Source organism: Scyliorhinus canicula, unplaced genomic scaffold (genome assembly GCF_902713615.1).
Source record: "Scyliorhinus canicula unplaced genomic scaffold, sScyCan1.1, whole genome shotgun sequence".
Taxonomy (NCBI): domain Eukaryota; kingdom Metazoa; phylum Chordata; class Chondrichthyes; order Carcharhiniformes; family Scyliorhinidae; genus Scyliorhinus; species Scyliorhinus canicula.
The window spans coordinates 49,519-56,592 of record NW_024055589.1 but is presented as its reverse complement, the minus strand read 5'-3'; positions in this window follow the sequence as shown (position 1 = coordinate 56,592).

Genomic DNA, 7,074 nt, shown 5'->3' with positions numbered 1-7,074 from the left:
GCAGGGGGTGGGGGTCCTAGCTGGGGGTAGGGGGGCCTAGCTGGGGGTAAGGGAGGCCTATATGGGGGTAGGGCGCCTAGCTGGGGGTAGGGGGGTCCTAGCTGTGGGTTGGGGGGTCCTAGCTGGGGGTAGGGCGGTCCTAGCTGGGGGTAGGGGGGGGCTAGCTGGGGGTAGGGGGGTCCTAGCTGGAAGTGGGGGGTCCTAGCTGGGGGTAGGGGGTGCCTAGCTGGGGGTAGGGGGGGCCTAGCTGGGGGTGGGGGGTCCAAGCTGGGGGTAGGGGGTGCCTAGCTGGAGGTAGGGGGCCTAGCTGGGGGTAAGGGGGGCCTATCTGGGGGTAGGGGGGCCTAGCTGGGGGTAGGGGGGTCCTAGCTGTGGGTAGGGGGGTCCTAGCTGGGGGTAGGGGGGGGTCCTAGCTGGGGGTAGGGGGGCCTAGCTGGGGGTAGTGGGGTCCTGGCTGGGGGTGGGGGGTCCTAGCTGGGGGTAGGGGGGGTCCTAGCTGGGGGTAGGGGGGCCTAGCTGGGGGTGGGGGCGGCCTAGCTGGGGGTGGGGTGTCCTAGCTGGGGGTAGGGGGTGCCTAGCTGGGGGTAGGGGGGTGCCTAGCTGGGGGTAGGGGCGGCCTAGCTGGGGGTGGGGTGTCCTAGCTGGGGGTAGGGGGTGCCTAGCTGGGGGTAGGGGGGCCTAGCTGGTGGTAGGGGAGGCCTAGCTGGGAGTTGGGGGAGACCTAGCTGGGGTAGGGGGGCCTAGCTGGAGGTAGGGGGGTCTAGCTGGGTGTTGGGGGTCATAGCTGGGGGTAGGGGGGCCTAGCTGGAGGTAGGGGGGCCTAGTTGGGGGTAGGGGGGCCTAGCTGGGGGTAGGGGGGTCTAGCTGGGGGTAGGGGGGCCTAGCTGGGGAGGGGGGCCTAGCTGGGTGTAGGGGGGCCTAGCTGGGGGTAGGGGGGCCTAGCTAGCAGTAGGGGGGGTCTAGCTGTGGGTAGGGGGGCCTAGCTGGGGGTAGGGGGGCCGAGCTGGGGTTTGGCGGAGACCTCGCTGGGGCAGGGGGGCCTAGCTGGTTGTAGGGGGGCCTAGCTGAGGGGAGCGGGGGCCTAGCTGGGGGAGCGGGGACCTAGCTGGGGGTAGGGGGGCCTAGCTGGGGGAGGGGGAGTGTGGGGGGGCGGGTTGATGCTGAAATGGCCAAGCGGAATCTGGAATAGGTAGAGAGGGTCGGAACGGCGATCTGCCACCGTGGGGAATGGGCCGAGTGGGGGGGAGGGGGCATGTGGCTGGCGGAGGAGGGGTTATGGCTATTCGGTGGGGGAGGGGGCACGTGGGTGGTGGTGGAGGGGTTATGGCTAGTCGGCGGGGGGGCGTGGCTGGCGGAGGAGGGGTTATGGCTAGTCGGCGGGGGAGGGGTGTGGCTGGTGGAGGAGGGGTTATGGCTCATCGGCGGGGTGGGGGCGTGGCTGGCGGAGGAGGGGTTATGGCTAGTTGGTGGGGGGCGTGGCTGGCGGAGGAGGGGTTATGGCTAGTCGGCGGGAGGGATTGGTTGGCGGAGGAGGGGTTATGGCTAGTCGGCGGGGTGGGGGCGTGGCTGGCGGAGGAGGGGTTATGGCTAGTCGGGGGGGAGGGGCGTGGCTGGTGGAGGAGGGGTTATGGCTAGTCGGTGGGGAGGGGCGTGGCTGGTGGAGGAGGGGTTATGGCTAGTCGGCGGGGAGGGGGCGTGGCTGGTGGAGGAGGGGTTATGGCTAGTCGGCGGGGGAGGGGTGTGGCTGGTGGAGGAGGGGTTATGGCTAGTCGGCGGGGGGAGGGGCGTGGCTGGTGGAGGAGGGGTTATGGCTAGTCGGCGGGGGAGGGGCGTGGCTGGGGAGGAGGGGTTATGGCTAGTCGGCGGGGGAGGGGCGTGGCTGGCGGAGGAGGGGTTATGGCTAGTCGGTGGGGGAGGGGCGTGGCTGGTGGAGGAGGGGTTATGGCTAGTCGGGGGGGAGGGGCGTGGCTGGCGGAGGAGGGGTTATGGCTAGTCGGCGGGGGAGGGGCGTGGCTGGTGGAGGAGGGGTTATGGCTAGTCGGCGGGGGAGGGGCGTGGCTGGCGGAGGAGGGGTTATGGCTAGTCGGCGGGGGAGGGGTGTGGCTGGCGGAGGAGGGGTTATGGCTAGTCGGCGGGGGAGGGGTGTGGCTGGTGGAGGAGGGGTTATGGCTAGTCGGCGGGGGGTGGCGTTAGAGGCGTGGAGCATTGTGGCAGACAGTGGTGGGAGGTATGTGATGGTAAGTGGCCAGCTGCAGGGGGAGCGGGTGGTGCTGGTCAATGTATTTGCCCCGAACTGGGACGATGCTGGTTTCATGCGGAATATGCTGAGCCAGATCCCAGACTCTGTGACAGGAGGCCTGATAATGGGGAGGGGGGGGGGGGGGTTTAACACGGTGCTGAATCCGGCACTGGATAACTAGGTCTAGAATGGGCAGGAGGCCGGCGGCGGCTAAGGTGTTGAGGGGGTTTATGGACCAGATGGGAGGGGTGGATCTATGGAGGTTAGCGAGGCCGGGGGCCAGGGAATTTTCATTCTTCTCCCACGTTCAGAAGGCCTATTCTCGGATTGATTGATTTGTTATGAGTAGGCCTCTGATTGCGAGAGTGGAAGATACTGAGTACTCGGCGATAGCCATTTCCCATCATGCTCTGCATTGGGTAGACCTCGAGCTGGGCAAGGACCGGGACCTGCTCCCGCTTTGGCGCTTAGAGGTGGGGTTGCTGGCAGACGAGGAGGTGCGCGGGCGGGTGCGAGGATGTATAGAGAGATACCTGGAGGCCAACGACAATGGGGAGTTCCGAGTGGGAATGGTTTGGGAAGTACTGAAGGCGGTGGTTAGGGGAGAACTGATCTCCATTAGGGCCCATAGGGAGAGCAGATAGCTGAGCCAGAGGGTGATGTTGGTGGGGGAGATGGTCAGGGTGGACGGGGAGATGGTGTGTGTGGGCGTGGAGATGGTGAGGGTGGGACGGGGAGATGGTGAGGGTGGACGGGGAGATGGTGAGGTGGGACGGGGAGATGGTGAGGGTGGACGGGGAGATGGTCGAGGGTGGGCTGGGGAGATGGTGAGGGTGGACGGTGGAGATGGTGAGGGTGGACGGGGAGATGGTGAGGGTGGACGGGGAGATGGTGAGGGTGGGCGGGGAGATGGTCAGGGTGGACGGGGAGATGGTGACGGTGGACGGGGAGATGGTGAGGGTGGACGGGGAGATGGTGAGTGTGGACGGGGAGGGTGGGCGGGGAGATGGTGAGGGTGGACGATGAGATGGTGAGGGTGGACGGGGAGATGGTCAGGGTGGACGGGGAGATGGTGAGGGTGGACGGGGAGATGGTGAGGGTGGACGGGGAGATGGTGAGGGTGGACGGGGAGATGGTGAGGGTGGACGGGGAGATGGTGAGGGTGGACGGGGAGATGGTGAGGGTGGACGGGGAATGGTGAGGGTGGACGGGGAGATGGTGAGGGTGGACGGGGAGATGGTGAGGGTGGACGGGGAGATGGTGAGGGTGGACGGGGAGATGGTGAGGGTGGACGGGGAGATGGTGAGGGTGGACGGGGAGATGGTGAGGGTGGAAGGGGAGATGGTGAGTGTGGACGGGGAGATGGTGAGGGTGGACGGGGAGATGGTGAGGGTGGACGGGGAGATGGTGAGGGTGGACGGGGAGATGGTGAGGGTGGACGGGGAGATGGTGAGGGTGGACGGGGAGATGGTGAGGGTGGAACGGGAGATGGTGAGGGTGGACGGGGAGATGGTGATGAGGAAGCGAACAAACGATGGGGGGTGGACCGTAGGACCCTGATGGTAATGCGTTCACAGACAGAACAAAGGACAGAGCACAGCATGGCTCGGGGGGGGGGGGGGGTTGGTAACCTCGTGGTGAGCATGCTGAAAAGGATGCTGGGGTTACAATGCAAAGTGACCAATTAGGATATAGGGCCAGGTCAGGAGGTGTATAAAATGACCAATGGGAAGCTGAGATGTGAATCTTACTGTGGTTTTGAATATATCAGCAGAAGCTTCTCTGTATATGATCTCTCTTACTCCTGAATGTTGCAGAAGACAGTGTGTGTGTCCTGTAGCTCTATGGATTGATGCAGCCTTGCAAGTTAGTTATTATTAAATGATATGATACCTGCAAATCCATCTCAGATTTTATTGAATCTAGACTGACAGCAAATTAACCAGGAATTAACATTTGGTTCCGAAATCCGGGTTTCTCGAGAATCTTGCCTTTCATCTGCGAAATCAGAATTGGACTGCTCTCGGAGGGTGAGAGAGGAAATGGGCCCACGATATTTCTGAAAAACTTGCAATATCGATTCTCCTCTGTCTCGTATTCTGCTAACAGTCTAATCACTCGCATTTGATCAGGTCCGATTGACTCGACGAAATCAAAGGTCAGTCTGATGGATTCGAAGATTTTATTTCAGTCATTGCAGGTACGGCTAAGTTTTGGAATGAGGCGAACAGTTCAGTTGGTGTCTGATGGGATGTTGTCTGGTCACTCAGTTGCATGTGAGTAGCAAATTAAAAATTGGTTCTATTAAATTACACTTTAATTCGGTTAAGGTCTGTACCGGGTTGATGTGATGTCGCGAAACAGTTCAGTGAAGGACCGCTGATGGAATGTTTGCGGACAGTTCAATGCCGTTCAAAAATCGGGAAGATATGGGTTGTTTGAATGAAACAGCATTGGGTTATAAATGACTTGTGTGTTGATGAATGACCGTATAAGGATTTGAATTCCTTTTGTCTGAATGGAGATCTCCAATGAATGAATGAGTCTGTTTGATAAGAATGTGATATCCTCTGTTCCTAGTTTTGTGAAATGTTGTGTTTTAGGAGGTATTAAAGTGAGATTTAAAACGGGGTAAGTATTTGAAAGATCTTCAGTAACTTAGTAATAATGCTTAACATTGTGGGAGTTAATTAGAACATAATTCTCAGGAAGAAAACAAAAAGTGAAATCAAAATGTTTAAATTGGGATTTGTAAATGATTAGTTGCAACTCGGCATAGTCTTGGGGAAAAAAAACGAATAATAATATAGTTTCACATAAATTGGAAGTTATAAATGGCAGGTAGAAATGTGATCAGTATTATAGGATCGTAAATCGGTATGTTCAGAACTAAATTGGTCTCAGAATAAACAGATACAGAAGTTTTTACTGGGCAGCAGTCAGCTACTGCAGACTTTGAAACTGCTGCACTGAAATTGACACTGCATAGCTCCGCAGGGTCCTAGTGCCCGACGATAACAAAGCATCACTTGCAGAAATAATGATGTTCAGAATGTTAAATACATTGAAGAAGGAGCTTTAGAGAATAAAGATATTGGACCAGAAGTTAGATTAAGAGAATTAATTGCAGTATCAGGAAATGAGAATCTGATTGCAGGAAAAGATTTAATAAAAAAATTGATGCAGAAAAATTAAGATATTAAAACCAATTGCTAATTTAGAGGAAGTTTGGGTGAAGCTACCAACTAAGACTGCAGGGAAAATCATCCGTGAAGCTGTAAAATGTAAAGACAAGATTGTTCAGATTCTGGGTACACCTACAGTTGAATTAGAGAAGCAAGGTGTCTGGAGCAAAATAAATTGTATCGCAATTAAACCATATGATCCAACTGGGGGGGGGGGGGGGGGAGACAGTGAATTAAAACCTGTTAGCAGCATTGATTGGACAGATGATAAAGTTCAAATGTCATGTTTGGATCTTACTTTCATAAAAATCCGGTCGTCATCAAAATAAAGTAATTAAAGTAAATGCAGTAGCAATATCAGGAATGTATCAGGGGAAGGTTTTGACCAGATTGGATCACTGGGTGAGCAAAAGAGGAGGAGTTTGAGATTCTTCGCATCTCACTCAGGGGTGCAATAAAAGAAGGAGGAGGCTTAACAGGCCTTAATTTTATGATGTACATCAATGATAAGGAAAATAAAAAGGGTCAAAAAGAAATTATGTCAGTATTTAAAAATCTGGTCACATTGTACAAATACAGAGGAATTATGATATTCCATCGGCAGCCTACGGGCAATGAGCGTAGGAATGTAATCAGTAAAGATTTAAATGTATGGAATGATAGAACAAGGGCGGTGATTAATGGCCGTCAGTTTAAAATGGTCCACAGTGAGTATCGGGAAACCACAAGTCAGGATTGTGGGGCATTCTGTAGCCCGATTGTTTGGACTGGTAGTAGTCATATAAAACCCAGGAGACGGTCAGATACTGAGTATTCAGGAGAATTGATAATGCATTTGCAAAGACAGCGATGGGATGCTGCAGCCCCCAGGGAGATTTGGGGCATTCAGGTTTGTCCTGATTGTTTTGTGGAATATCAGGCAACTTTAATGATTGAGGTTTGTGACCACAGGGGGGATTTTTAATCCAAGAACATAGAACTTAGAACGGTACAGCACAGAACAGGCCCTTCGGCCCTCGATGTTGTGCCGAGCAATGATCACCCCACTCAAACCCACGTATCCACCCTATACCCGTAACCCAACAACCCCCCCCCCCCTTAGCCTTGCTATTGGGACACTAAGGGCAATTTAGCATGGCCAATCCACCTAACCCGCACATCTTTGGACTGTGGGAGGAAACCCACGCACACACTGGGAGGACGTGCAGACTCCGCACAGACAGTGACCCAGCCGGGAATCGAGCCTGGGACCCTGGCGCTGTGAAGCATTTATGCTAACCACCATGCTACGTAAATGTCAGTGTAAGTGGGATAGATTAATGACAACGTGTAATTACTGCAAGGATAATTTGGCCGACAACAATGTGACTCTAAAAGGCTGTGCCAGCTTGTAGACAAGTGACAGAATTATGGTATCGATTTGTGAGGCAGTACGTGGGCTATGCTAGATGGTATTTCTGGAATATCCAAGCACGGATAGGAAGATACAAATTAAGAAATAGGGCCCTCTCTGCCTTTGACCTGTTCATTTTAGTTTCAGATGAAGCAACGATAATACAGATGAAGAACCTGAACAACACTCTGCAGAAGAATGTTTCAGACAGTATGGACAAAAACTAATGATACAATTGGCTACATGTTGGGGGGGGA